Here is a 15983-nt window from a genome sequence, read left to right on the forward strand (position 1 = left end):
CCCGCAATGCACTGCTTATGACGTCACATATTACATCACTCATGACATGGTCAGTGACATCACTCATGACATCACTGATGACATCACTGATGACATCATCCTTGTGATAGAGTGGCAGACCTCCTCTCCCCCTAATATAACCTTTGATACACACATTCAAAAATAGAAATTAAAATGTTCAAAACAATGGACATACCAATACCAGTTACAACAACCTATTCAGTAATTGTAAGATCCACATCCACATCCACTCATTCACCAACAGTCCTATACAGTCACTCATACATGTACTCACTCATCATATGTACTCATACACCTATACATCCTGTTACACAACGCCACTCATCCATAAAGTTACTCACACACATAGTCACTCATGCTAATAAAGAATCAAACATCCGTTTACCTGCATATACAGTTATACACACAACACCACACTTACTTCTACAGAAACTTACACATACTTAGTCTTTTTAACAATCTCTTATAGAAACACATACTTATTCATACAGGAACTCTTTCAATCTCTCACTCTCACATATACTCACTTATATACACCAATAGTCACATATACTAGTTTAAAACATATGTAGTTACTCATAGAGACACTATTGAGACAGTCATTCACTCACTAACACACCCATGCACACACTCATCCACCCATACAGTCCTGCACACATGCTGTCTTCAACACATACAAACAGTGAGTCACTCATTCATGCACCTATGCACTACGTAATACCCCCCACCGAACCATACAGACATCAGACACTTATACTGATACTCAAAAAACCAACTAATAACCTATATAGACACTCATGTAGCTACTCACCAACCCATGCAGCCACTTATACACAAAGTGAGGGACTGATACAGATATTTACATATTTAAACATTACTCACTAAGCCATGTATTCACTAAGATACACTTAGTCAGTCAGTTATACAATCAATTTTTCAAAAACAAATCATCCATTTAGACACTTATATACCCATTTATTCTTCCATCGACCTTGAGATATACATATATAAAACATATGTAATTTTCAGAAAAACACACATTCACTGGATGATGTCATCAGTGATGTCACCAGTGATGTCATTTGAGATGTCATCAGCGATGTCATGAGTGATGTCACTGACCATGTCATGAGTGATGTAATATGTGACGTCATCAGCAGTGCATTGCGGGCGCGCGAGTTATAGTTAGCTGAACTAACTATAACGGGGGAATTTCTATGGTTTTGTATGAGTGAAAAGTCCAGCTAACTATAACACCCCTGAAACCTATGGTTTTTTCAGTGAATATATATAATATCCAAAAGGTCCCTGGCTAAGGTTTACCATGAATATAAAATAGACAGGGCTCAAGCTACCCAGACAGAAGGGTCCCTAGCTTCTGTGTTCATGCAGAGCAAGGATGTCTATAGACTGGAGAGGGTGCTGGATTCCATCTCCCCCGCACTCACCAGGAAGCTGTTCCTCCAATGGAGATACGGCACATTGCCGTTCAGATTTTTTACAAGTACCTGGTCATCGGATTCCACCCAAAAGCAGTGCCCGGCTTGTGACGCCATGGAAGAAACTGATTTGCACGTGGTTTTCTTCTGCCCTGCATATAAAACAGCACGAAAATACTGGCTCCTCCCGTTGATAAGGAACATGGGTTGTAGGGAATACGCACCAATGTACAGAATCTTAAAAACTGACCTCTCTGGCCCAATTGTTTTCGCAGTAGCAAAATTTTTGACCAATGTTTGGCACACGCGCAACCGGATTTTAAAGGCGTTAGGACCCCTATAAATGTTTTTACTTCTTACTTGAGATCGAATATGTATATTGTACTCTTGATTGTTTTCACTTTGATAACTGTTGTTTAATAACTTTTTATCTTAAATTCTGAATTATTTATGTATTTTATGCTTGTATATATTGTACCTGTGCTTTTATGGTCATCTGACCGAAATAAAGCTATTAAAAAAAAAATAAAAAAAAAAAATATATATATATATGAACAAAACGAGTTTCCCCAGATGTTCAATTGTAAAAGAACACAGGTACAGACCACAGCACGCTGGAGATAGATTTTCAGGAGTTCAAGTTTATTCCTTAGTCGGCATATATATATATATATATATATATATATATATATATATATATATTCAGTGAAAAAACCATAGGTTTCACGCACGTTATAGTTAGCTGGACATTTCACTCGTAAAAAACCAATGAAATTCCCCCGTTATAGTTAGTTAAGCTTACTATAACTCGCGCACCCGCAATCCACTGCTGATGACGTCACATATTACATCACTCATGACATGGTCAGTGACATCACTCATGACATCACTGATGACATCTCAAATGACATCACTGATGACATCACTGATGACATCATCCATTAAGTATCTGTTTCTTAACAATTTTAACATGTTTAAAATATATAGAGAAATGCCTGTTGAAGAATGAGTGGGTGTGCAAGTGTGTAAATGGATGATTAACCCCTTCAGCGCTGCGGGAATTCCCCCGCGGTGCTGAAGGGTTCGAGCGCGGGCGGGCCCATGACGGAACGGTTCCGTCATGAGCACAGCGCAACCGATGCTCATGACGGAACCGTTCCGTCATGGGCATGGAAGGGGTTAAGTAAGTCATTAAATTTATCTTACTGCAGACTAGCGACTAAACTGTGTAAATGTGTGTATGTATCTGTATGTTGGTGTATAAGTGGCTGCATGGTTTTGTGAACAGCTATATGAGTCTCTATATGGGCAATTGATTGGTTGTCTGAGTATCAGTATGGGTTCGTGAGTGTTTGTGTGGTTAGGGTGTGTGTCACTCTATGCATAGATGTGTGAGTTGTGATTCTATGGGTGAATGGTTTTAGGAGTGCATCTGTGATGGACTGTATGGTTGAGCGAGTGTATGTATGGGTGTGTTAGGGATTGAATATATATTTCAGTAGTACATTTGTGACTTACTACATATGTGAAAGGCAGTATATGTGCGTGTAAGAGTATATAAGTGAGTAGATATGAGAGTGTATGATTGTGAAAGTGACTGTATGGATGACTGTGTGCTTGTATCAATGATTCTATAAGAGTGTAAGAATGTGATACTATTTTTATGAGTAAGTGAACTTGAGTGTGTTTTACTGCATAGGTGAGAAAATGGGAGTGTGATTATTTGCATGACTGAGTTGGTGTAACAGTAGCTATATGGATACTTGTTAGTGTGTGAGTGTCTATATAAGTGTTTAAATGTATATTATATTTTTGTATGGAGTGACTGTAAGTATGAGTGACTTTACAGGTGAGCAAGTGGAGGTATATGAAGAATAAAGAGTTAATAAGTGGGTATGTAATGATTGGTATTGCAGTATATATGGTTTTGAGAATTCAACTGTTAAATTTTTACTCGGTGTATCAAAGGTTATATTATGGTGTAAGAAGATGTGGTAATTTTTCTCATGGATGACGTCATCAGTGATGTCATCAGTGATGTCATTTGAGATGTCATCAGTGATGTCATGAGTGATGTCACTGACCATGTCATGAGTGATGTAATATGTGACGTCATCAGCAGTGGATTGCGGGTGCGCGAGTTATAGTTAGCTTAACTAACTATAACGGGGGAATTTCATTGTTTTTTTACGAGTGAAATGTCCAGCTAACTATAACGTATGTGAAACCTATGGTTTTTTCACTGAATTTGCAAGGTTTTTTAAATGCTAATTCCTAACTATAACGTGTGTGAAACCCATGGTTTTTTCACTGAATTTGCAAGGTTTTTTAAATGCTAATTCCTAACTATAACGTGTGTGAAACCCATGGTTTTTTCAGTGAATTTGTATGGTTTTTTAAATGCTAATTCTTACCTATAACGTGTGTGAAATCCATGGTTTTTTCAGTGATTTTGTATGGTTTTTTTAATACAAATTCTTATTTTAAACGTGTGAATTTTTTTTTTTATTTGCAAGGTTTTTTACATTTTTTTTTTTTTACTTTATATTCTCTTAAAACACTATGCTTAATTTAAAAAAATTCTGCAATATATTATTTTTTCTCATTTTTTTTTTACCAAACAGGTAAGATATATTACTATAACATAGTGATTCTTTTTTTCCAATTATTTTTTTTTTTTTACGTGCGCGTACGGTAAGCTTACGGTAAGCGTATGGTTTGCGTAATGTACGTAATATTTCTACTCTTTTTGCGTATGGTTACGCAATTTACGTAGCCGTGCGTACTGCGTACGCGGCACGTAAGCGCATACGCTACACGCGCACGTTACGCGGAAGTGTTGCGGCGTGCCTGTTATGCGCATGCGCGCGTGCGCGTGTCTTGTATACGCGCATGCGTACTTTTACCGTAAGCGCTCCGTAAGCGCTCCGTAAGCGTAACGTACGCGCACGGTGAGTCATGTGATCAAGAAACAAATCTTTTGATTGGTTTAAATTAGTTTCAGTTCTAGAACTCTCCTACACCACACCCATTCCCCTCATTTCTGCTTGTGATCCCTTAGGAGAAGGAGCTGAGTTGTCTTTGGGATACGATGGCAGACCAGCACTCCACTTCTGAGAGTGAGGCTAGCAGCACCACCATCAGGCAGAGAAGGAGGAAACAGAAGAGCTCTTTTATATGGGAGTAATTTACTTTTCCTGAGGGTGAGAAAAAAGTAAATGCTGCTTTAGTGACTTGCAAGCTGTGCCAGCGTGTACTTTCTAGAGGTAATCCTAACAAGAAGTAATCCTTCGGGAATCACACTATGTTACGACACCTTGAGGATGTACACCCTAGGACACATGCTCGACATACTGGAGGAAACCCTTCAGTAAGTCGACCAAGCACATCCACAGCAGCTCAGCCGAGTCCATCTTCGGCAGCTCAGCTGAGCCCTTCATCTGTGGGGGCAGATTCACCTTTTTCCGATCCTGTGGAAACTAACCATCGATTTGCGAGGGTTACAATGCGGTGCTCAAACTGCCATGGTCTAATTGTTCATAGGGAGACCAGTGTTCCCCTAATTAACAACAAAATAGACCAGCACATTTGTCCTACCAGCTAATATTCCCATTCTTCCTTTCCTCTGTCCCTGCATGAACACAACGGCTCTTTTAAGAGCCAACCTTACCTCTCAACTTTTTAAAAAAATTTTCTTAAAAACTCTTTTTTTTTTTTTACCGTACGCGTACGGTAAGCGTATTTTTTTTTTTTTTTTTAAAACACTAAAAAACAATTACCACATTACAAGGTCTTTGAGGGATTAATAACGAAATACTGAAAACCTGTTTGAGGAGAAGTGGAAGAAAAGGACCATCTAATTTCTGACTTACCTGACCCACCTAACAATTTAATTATCAATTTATATTTAATTGAAATTGCTTGTAAAAATGTTTTTTTTTTTCGAAAATTTTCTTTCTCAATCTGAAAAAAAAGAAAAAAGTATTAATATTTAATAAAACATTATATAATACACTACACGTATTTACATATTTTCCAAAAACAATTTTTTGCCATTTTTTTGCTGTTTTCAGAATATATTGCATCTCACTATAAATCGTGAAAGCAATTGCATTCATCACTTAACAGCGGGCAAAAAAAAAATAACAATCTCAAAGATTGTTTTAAAAAAGCCCAGAATCTCTTTTCACTTAAACATAACATTATAGAAATGCAAAATATTCAAAAAAAATATCATCTAATAACAAAAACTTTTTCTTTAAAATTCCGTCTGACAATTTTGTTACAGAAGCATAATCACAAAAATAATATATCTCAAATAACTCCACAATACATCTGGTTACCTTTCCTTTAGGCCAAATGGTAATTTTAAAATTCTTTTTTGATTAAATTTCCAATGGTAATCCAATAAAATTCCAAAATTTAAATTGTACAGATGTTACGGATTTTCTCTAAAATTTTGGTTTCCAAAAGATTAATTAGTTATTAAATAAGTCAACAATACAATTGGTTACCTTGCCTTTAGGCCAAATGGTAATTTTAAAAATCTTTTTTGATTAAATTTCCAATGGTAATCCAATAAAATTCCAAAATTTAAATTGTACAGATGTTACCGATTCTCTCTAAATTTTTGGTTTCCGAAAGATTCATTAGGAATTAAATAAGTCCACAATACAATTGGTTACCTTTCCTTTAGGCCAAATGGTAATTTGAAAAATATTTTTATTTGAAAATTCCAATGGTAATCCAATAAAATACAGATCTTGCCAATTCTCTCTAAAATTTAGGTTTCAGGAAGATTAGATAGGAATTTGCTAAATCAAAAGGCAAACGTTGCTTGAAAATCAATTGGGAATCATTACACAGTCTCCAGCCTTTTTCACATTTAAGATAAACTGTGTAATGTCCTGAAGTTACAGTAGGTCCTTCATGGAAAATTATTGCAACTGTTACAAAAGTTTTTCCTGAAATTGATAATTGCTGTCCTATAAACTTCTTTATTAAAGTATCCAATTTTGAACCATCAGCTCTACATCGTTGCATCATTAAAATTACATACTGTCCGTATTCCTTTAAAATTAACGTTGAAAACATGTCAGATTTACACTCACTGCATTCCATGCTATGATTAGCATCTTTAACTAATTTAGCAAAAGTGACTGTTTTACTCTCTGGCAATGTTAAATAAATAAACCTTTCAGAATGAACATTAGAGCCACATGTATTGAAACAGTTTTCACAACTATGTTCCCATTTATATGAGAGACCAAACATATTTTCAATGTGTACCCCTTCTTCTTCCAGTACCTGAAGAAAATACATCAAGAATTCCTGTGCGTCTTGCTGTACATTTTGAGAAAACTGTGTTCGTCCTGAACATACATCTAAAAGTTTTCTAATTTCATTTGCACTTTCTATTTTAGTTTTATCATTACTCAGCTTTTCAAAAAGGAGACTCAACTCAGAGCAGAATCTTTTTCTCTGATTTACTATTATCTGCTCTTGCAAACTTTCCAGATAAAATACAACATTCAGCACTACATTAGCGTAGCAGTTGACACCAGAGCTATTTTCAAAATGACAACCTACAACCTCTTCAACATTTTCCTTTTTCTTTTTGCTTGCAATTACATCACTCCTCTTTTTTTTTTCTCCTCTCTACATCCTCATTACAGATATTCTCAATTCTCCTTTTTCGAGAAACAACACGTTTTTCCAACACAGGATACTGACCTAAATGAGGAGCATAGGTTCTTCTTAATCTATTATACTCCTTTACACAATTTGCATCAGCACTAACTTTTGAGTCATCAAAGTCTATCATAAATAAACCAGATAATGTTTTCACTCGTGACAAAGCAACATAAGCCATACCTTCTTTGAACACAGTTGAACCAATGTTTACAAAAGCACAATCTACAGTCAATCCTTGAGACTTGTGAATAGTTACAGCATATGCTGGAGAAAACGGAAACTGTTTCCTACGTACATATAAGTCTTTCACAAGCATGAAACGAACTGTACAACGACAAATGTCTATAACTTCTTCTATCTGATCAAATTTTATTTTTAAACATTCAATTCCATCTTTTTTCTGGAAATTAATAAAACCCACAACTCTTCCCATAGCTCCATTCACTAAACCTTTTTCAACATCCAAATTTCTCCTTAAAAATACTCTACAGTTCATGCAAACATATAGATTTTTTTCTAATCCAGCAGTTTTGGAAATGTTCTTCTCTAGTGAATCCAATTTATTTTTCAGTTTGCCTGTTAATGTAATAGTAATTCTTTCATGCTGAATTTTGTCCACTGCTTCCAATTTCCTAATCTCTTCCTTTTCCAATTTCAAAAGTTCCTCATTGAATATTGAGCATTCACGTAGAGTTGGCATTAAGCAGATGACACTTTTCTTTTCTGCAATGTTCTTGTATATTTTCTCTGCAACTATTTCTTCCTTTGTGAATAAATTATGTAGCAACCGACTCTGTAATGCTTTTGTGCCAGCTTCAGTGAGTAGTCCAATTCTGATATCTTTCAGAATACTTCCATATTCTTCATCGTTTGCTTGCCTCATATTAGTAGTAAGTTCCTTGTACTCAAAGAAGGACCAAATATTTGCATTACCAATGCTTCCCAATGACTTCTTTGTGTCTTCATGTGTCACAGTATTAAACAGCGGTTGTCCTTTAACTGGAGTAAGCTGTAGAAGATCCCCAAAAACTATGACATGTTTTCCACCAAATAACACGTCATAGTCTGTCCTTAGAATTTGCTGCATTCTTAAATGCACAAAGGGAAGCATTAAGTTTGATACCATGCTCACCTCATCAATAATGAGAACTTGCATCTTCTTCAATACTCTTGAAACTTCCAAGCATGCTTCTCCAGTTAGCTTGTGGTATTGTATTTTGTTCTCATGCTCCACTGGTAACATTAGCAAACGATGTAAGGTGATTCCTTTTATGTTATATGCTGCTAACCCAGTTGGAGCAGTAACCACACAAGACAAAGTTGAATCCGTTTTTTGCTGTAGGTAGCTTCTGATGACTTTTATTAAGAAACTTTTTCCAGTTCCAGCTTGTCCGCTTACATACATCCTGATTGGTTGAAATGATGTTCATGAGCACTCTTTTTTTTCATGTAGTAATCCGTGATCAATTTTGTTTCTGATCTCTTCATAAATTTGTTGCTGCTCTTCATTCAGTTGTCTTTCCAAATTTGGTAAGTCTATAAATTCTTCTTGAGCTTGATTCATAGCCGTTTCCACTTCAGTCATAGCTATTGCAGCTTCATTTTCAACGATTGGTTGTCCTAGGGGATCTTGACTGAGTGTTCCAAAACTTTGGCTGTCTTGAGAACTGTCTCTAGCTACTTCAGCTGCAATTGTAGTTTCCTGTTCAATTTCTTCATTTAACATTTGCACATAATTTGTGAAAGTACTGTATTCTATGCTGTCTTTGCAAGCATTAAAGGAATCTTCATAGCTTTGAAATTCTCCCAGTAGTTCGTCCTCTGAACGCCATGGTTTAAACAGCTGTAAAAGAGCCAAGTAGTAAAATTCCTTTTTGTCAGTAGTTTCGCAACTGAGCTTCCTGTGATTAATCAAACTTCCTTTTGTTTGCTTCACCAAACATCCTTCCTCACCAATGACTTTATATTTTCCATTGTTGATGTCTTCTGTGGCTTTCCGTGAATAAATGCAGTTCTGCAGCACTTCATAGAGACACATGTTCTCTAGATGAAGACTTCTCTTTGGGTAATATGTGTCCAACATGTTTGATTTCAAAATATCTGTACTTTCTAGGTCATTCTCGGCCAAATATTCAATTTCTCCAACAGATTTCAGTACCCGATTTCTCATTGCTGCAAGGCCTAAACTTGCCCAAATTATTCTTCTTGATTTCGAGTAGAGACTTGCAGAAGATAACCTATCTGAACATTCGTAGGATCCAATTTCTCGATGTGATAACATCTTTAAACTGAAACTGTACAGCTTCTTACTGACAGTCTTCTCGTGAGAAATCTCTTCCCACATTTCTTTCAATTCAGTTTTTTCTGATTTAGTAATGTAAGACGTTACATATCGAGCAACAGCAATGGAATTGTCAGCTACATACTGTATATCCATGTTAGCATTCCACATGGATAAAATGACTGGGTTGTAGTCATTTATATTTTTTGATTCTTCTTTTCTTTTTAGGTTGTAGGTATTCTTAGGTGATTTTCTTGTAATAGTATGTCTCACAGCTGACATAAAACTGTTTACTCTTCCTTTTGAAAGAACAGGTCTAGGAAATCCAAATCGACATTTAGTGTAGAATTTATCTTTCGTCTTGTACTTCCGTCGACAGTATTTTCCACACCGATGACTTTGGAAACGTAAAACTTGCTCTTTTAACTTTTTCTCTTCTGTGCTTTTTGGTATAGCACATGTTGCATATTCTTCAATGAAAGATAACACTGCTTCATCAGTATCTGTTCCAAACTTTGGGGCATCCTTGATCCACAACAGCATATGAATATGAGGAGCACCTCTTGCCCGGTACTCTTTTCTCCAAAAGAAATCCACAACTTCTCCAAGAGGTGGATTTTTTTTTATTGCAGATGAAGGACATCATAGCCTCAAATCTATGATTGAAATATCTGCAAACATTAACCGGATCCAATGAGCACAGTTCTCCTGCTGTCTTGTATTCGATGTTTTTAATGTTTGAATTTGCCTCTCGTAGAAAATCCAGTAAATCATCCCAAGCGTACTCAGCACAGCTTAGGGTAAAGAACCATGTTGGTGTTCCTAAATTCCGTAACATGCATTTTAATTCACCATGGCGTCGGTACCAATATTCATTTGTCCCACGCTGACAAGCCATCAGATTGATCAGTTGTGTTTCCAAATGATCATCTCGGTGCTGCACTTTCTCCATAAAATCCTTAGCAGACACATTTTGTAAATGTACTCCACTTTTTAAAATGTGATTTACTGCATAAGACAATGCAGACAAGTCGCTTTCAAATAAAAGATGGAACAAATAAGGAATACTTTGTCGAAATCTTGGATCTTCTGCATATAGTCTTGTAGTCCGATACTCAGAAACTGGAATCTGTTCTGGACGTTCATCGTATCGTCCTCCTTTTCCTGTAGGAAACAGCTGGGGAAAACATCGAGCTTCCAAGCTCTCCTCCCATACACTCACGGGAGTTCCTTTTGCTTTCTTCATCTGAAACAGATCAATAGCGTCTCCCATAACTTCTTTTGAATGAAGAGGATGTATGCTAAAATGTTCATAAATTTCTTCTTCCTTTGACTTGTCCACTTTTTCAATTTGTCCAGTTGGTGTTTCTGTGTCTTCTTGTAAATCTTCTTCTTCTTCTTCTTCTTCTATATAAATTGATTCATACCATTTGTTATTCCTTTTCAAATACAAATTTGCTCTTTGTACTTTCCGTACATCTACCAGCTCCTGCCAAATCTTCTTATTCTTTGTAGGTACACCATTAACCAGAATAACTAATGGTTCAGTTTCCAAAGTATCTGCATCAATAGTTTCCATATTTTTTTTCAAATCCAAGGGCAAATACACCACTCTACCTTTTAAACCTCTCAGTAAATCTGAAGGAGGTAATTTACCAGTTTTGGGCTCCATACGTACTATGGTCTGGAACGGATGAACACATTGAATAAGTATAGACTCATATGTATTTAATTCAGAAAGTTCGGCAGGAATAGCATTCAATTCTAAATTATTATGTACAGCTCTGGTCGGCATTCTATTTTCTTCTAACTTATTATAACAGTATTTACAAATACGCTGATCTTCACCCAATTCAAAACAATTTTCAAGAAATATATATGTGGCAAAATCCTTCCACTTATAATTATCTTCATTTTCTGTAGAGATCAACATTCCTGGTTTGTTTTTTATAATGAGTTCTGCGGCAACAAATACAAGTAATATTTGGTCTTTCATTAGAGATTATTGCACATTTTGTTATGTGATCAATACATTTCTTACTTACAGAGGGTTCTACATTCTCTTCCACTTCTTCCTCATTTACTGTGTCCTTTTCTGCACTTTCTTGTTCTGGACCAAAGTAACAAAACTGAATTTCATCAGTAACCTTCTCTACATCTGATACCGATCCACGGAACAGCGCCCTATTCAATTCATCTAACTTTATTGCTGGACTTTTAGCAAAATACAATCATCTCACAAACTTTCTCATTTCAGTATGATGAACAGCCAGCATCCTAAAATGATGAAAAACACTTTTACACACTTTTCTAGATAGACAAGCCAGAGAATGTCCCTGCAAACCAGTATTCTCTCTCACTCTGCATGGATCTAGACTTTGAAGCACCTTAATCTTCTGTTTAACACTTTTTTTACTATATTCTCTTAGAAACTCACGAAATTTATCAATAGATTCCTGACGCACAGTGCAAATACTACTACAATTCCAAGTATACACTGGGGCTTTAGGACGTCTCCCCATAGCCTCATCCGCCATCACTTGTTCCTCATCTCTTGGAACCATTTTCTCCTTCTCCATTATACAACCATTTTTCACTTCATAAGCACGACCTCTGGTGTCAACTGCATGCAGCAAACTATTACTTTGAAGATAACTCTCTTCATTAAAAAAAGGTTCACTACTTGAACTATGCATCCATTCTCCTAAAAACACTTTACAAAAGTTTGTTCTTTTCACTAGTCTTTTCCTTTTGCTTTGTGATTTCAGTACATTGACCATTTTATCTAATGTACGCATCCTGTTCAAAATTAAAATGAATAGTTTCCTTTTTAATTCTAAATCCTTTGCTACAATGGCTTCAATTTCATTTTTTCTCTTATAAAATTTAGCTTTCTTCACATCCTTTATCAAATTGGACATAACTCTTCTCTGAAACATTTTTCTACGAATCTCTTTAAACGCTGTTTTTCTTTTTAAGTTAATCTTTATTGTTTCTGAAGGTATATTTGCATTAACTAAATGCTCAATTTTTTCCTGTTGTTTTCTATTTAAAACATTCTTTCCAGTACAGACATTTTGTACATTTTTCCTTTTTTTGAAGATATTGTTTAAAAAATCTTTTGTCTGCTTACCAGAAGACTTTCTCTTTTTCCCAACATGAGCATCTCCAACTAACTTAGGTCCTCCAGTTGTCTTCAAATATAGATTTTTTTTGTGGTTTTTCCTTAGTCTGGATTTTGTAGGCATCTTAAATTTTGATCACTGCTCTTCATCAATATCTGAAAAAAACTAAAAAAAAAAATCCTTTATTTTATTTAAATATATTACTATATTTTTTATGATCTTTTCAAATCTTAAAATACTATGTACCCCTTTCCTACAAGTGAAAATCACAATAACACCATCACAAATTAAATATCTAAAAACAATTCCTGTGTGCACACAGAGTCATGGTTTGATATTAGTCAGATAACGAAATTTCTTTGCCAATTTGAAAGCACACTTACTACTCTTTTTTTGGCAAGTGATAAGTACTTTTACAGTCTGACACATTTTGAACCCACTTTTCAGATTCTGAAAACAGCACATGTCCAAACAGCTTTTTGAGACCAGGAACATGTGTAACCTGGGTGACTGACTACACTCCAGCAAGGGCAACCAGCCTTAGTGATGCTGAATGTATTTGCATTACTGACTGCAACCTCAAACCCCACTCAGTTGTAAATACTATGCATGATTCTACAGGATAAGCAGCTGGGTGTGTGCTAAGAGTCTGCTTCTGCAGAAAAATAGCTGCCCCTTTCCTACTAATGCAAATGTAAAATTACCAGAGTAATACGCAATAAATCTCTGTCTATAATTCCTCTTTGCACACAGAGTCATGGTTTGATATTAGGCAGAAAACGAAATTTCTTTGCCAATTTGAAAGCACACTTACTACTCTTTTTTTGGCAAGTGATAAGTACTTTTACAGTCTGACACATTTTGAACCCACTTTTCAGATTCTGAAAACAGCACATGTCCAAACAGCTTTTTGAGACCAGGAACATGTGTAACCTGGGTGACTGACTACACTCCAGCAAGGGCAACCAGCCTTAGTGATGCTGAATGTATTTGCATTACTGACTGCAACCTCAAACCCCACTCGGTTGTAAATACTATGCATGATTCTACAGGATAAGCAGCTGGGTGTGTGCTAAGAGTCTGCTTCTGCAGAAAAATAGCTGCCCCTTTCCTACTAATGCAAATGTAAAATTACCAGAGTAATACGCAATAAATCTCTGTCTATAATTCCTCTTTGCACACAGAGTCATGGTTTGAAATTAGGCAGAAAACGAAATTTCTTTGCCAATTTGAAAGCACACTTACTACTCTTTTTTTGACAAGTGATAAGTACTTTTACAGTCTGACACATTTTCAATCCACTTTTCAGATTCTGAAAACAGCACATGTCCAAACAGCTTTTTGAGACCAGGAACATGTGTAACCTGGGTGACTGACTACACTCCAGCAAGGGCAATCAGCCTTAGTGATGCTGAATGTATTTGCATTACTGACTGCAACCTCAAACCCCACTCGGTTGTAAATACTATGCATGATTCTACAGGATAAGCAGCTGGGTGTGTGCTAAGAGTCTGCTTCTGCAGAAAAATAGCTGCCCCTTTCCTACTAATGCAAATGTAAAATTACCAGAGTAATATGCAATAAATCTCTGTCTATAATTCCTCTTTGCACACAGAGTCATGGTTTGATATTAGGCAGAAAACGAAATTTCTTTGCCAATTTGAAAGCACACTTACTACTCTTTTTTTGGCAAGTGATAAGTACTTTTACAGTCTGACACATTTTGAACCCACTTTTCAGATTCTGAAAACAGCACATGTCCAAACAGCTTTTTGAGACCAGGAACATGTGTAACCTGGGTGACTGACTACACTCCAGCAAGGGCAACCAGCCTTAGTGATGCTGAATGTATTTGCATTACTGACTGCAACCTCAAACCCCACTCGGTTGTAAATACTATGCATGATTCTACAGGATAAGCAGCTGGGTGTGTGCTAAGAGTCTGCTTCTGCAGAAAAATAGCTGCCCCTTTCCTACTAATGCAAATGTAAAATTACCAGAGTAATACGCAATAAATCTCTGTCTATAATTCCTCTTTGCACACAGAGTCATGGTTTGATATTAGTCAGAAAACGACATTTCTTTGCCAATTTGAAAGCACACTTACTACTCTTTTTTTGACAAGTGATAAGTACTTTTACAGTCTGACACATTTTCAATCCACTTTTCAGATTCTGAAAACAGCACATGTCCAAACAGCTTTTTGAGACCAGGAACATGTGTAACCTGGGTGAATGACTACACTCCAGCAAGGGCAACCAGCCTTAGTGATGCTGAATGTATTTGCATTACTGACTGCAACCTCAAACCCCACTCGGTTGTGAATACTATGCATGATTCTACAAGATAAGCTGCTTGGTGTGTGCTAAGAGTCTGCTTCTGCAGAAAAATAGCTGCCCCTTTCCTACTAATGCAAATGTAAAATTACCAGAGTAATACGCAATAAATCTCTGTCTATAATTCCTCTTTGCACACAGAGTCATGGTTTGATATTAGTCAGACAACGAATTTTTTTTGCCAATTTGAAAGCACACTTACTACTCTTTTTTTGACAAGTGATAAGTACTTTTACAGTCTGACACATTATCAATCCACTTTTCAGATTCTGAAAACAGCACATGTCCAAACAGCTTTTTGAGACCAGGAACATGTGTAACCTGGGTGAATGACTACACTCCAGCAAGGGCAACCAGCCTTAGTGATGCTGAATGTATCTGCATTACTGACTGCAACCTCAAACCCTAAAAGTATTCCTCATTTATACCAGTACACCTTAATTTATGGTGAAAACATAGTCCATAATATTTTACATGTTCCTTACATTTAAATTTCTCCCAAAACACAAAATGATAAACACAACTTCAACAAAAGGAATTCCAATTCTATTATTCATTTCTTAATTTACCACATACATCCCCTCTCAAACTCATAACTGACCTTTAAAATTAGTTAGTTGTGAAAGAAATGTGGCACTCAAACAGCAGATTATCAGAGCCAGGATCCTCTCAGCAGAACCAGATAATGGCAATGTTTCCCTCTCTTTTTCCACACATATCCATGTTAATTTCAAATCTCAGTGCTTCCCCCTTTTTTTCAAATGTAATCACACATTCCTATTGGTCGAAAACCAACCCTTTTCCAAAAGTACCCTTCCCCCAACTTGACTTCTGCCTAGTATCCTTCCCCCAACTTGACTTCTGCCTGCTACCATAGCAACAGCTCATGGAACACTGCTGTGTGAAATCAGGTCAGAAGTTCACCACACAATGTTTCATTTCCAAAGAGCAAGAGTGCTTGACTTTTCTAACCTAACAGCAAATCCATAGTAATGTTCTTTGGTAACACATTTTTGTGTACAATACAAAACATGCTTCTATAAATTGACACATACAGCCTAGTTTTTAGTGTAGAATGGTATGAAAC

This window comes from Triturus cristatus, chromosome 4_1 (assembly GCF_964204655.1).
Source record: "Triturus cristatus chromosome 4_1, aTriCri1.1, whole genome shotgun sequence".
NCBI lineage: Eukaryota > Metazoa > Chordata > Amphibia > Caudata > Salamandridae > Triturus > Triturus cristatus.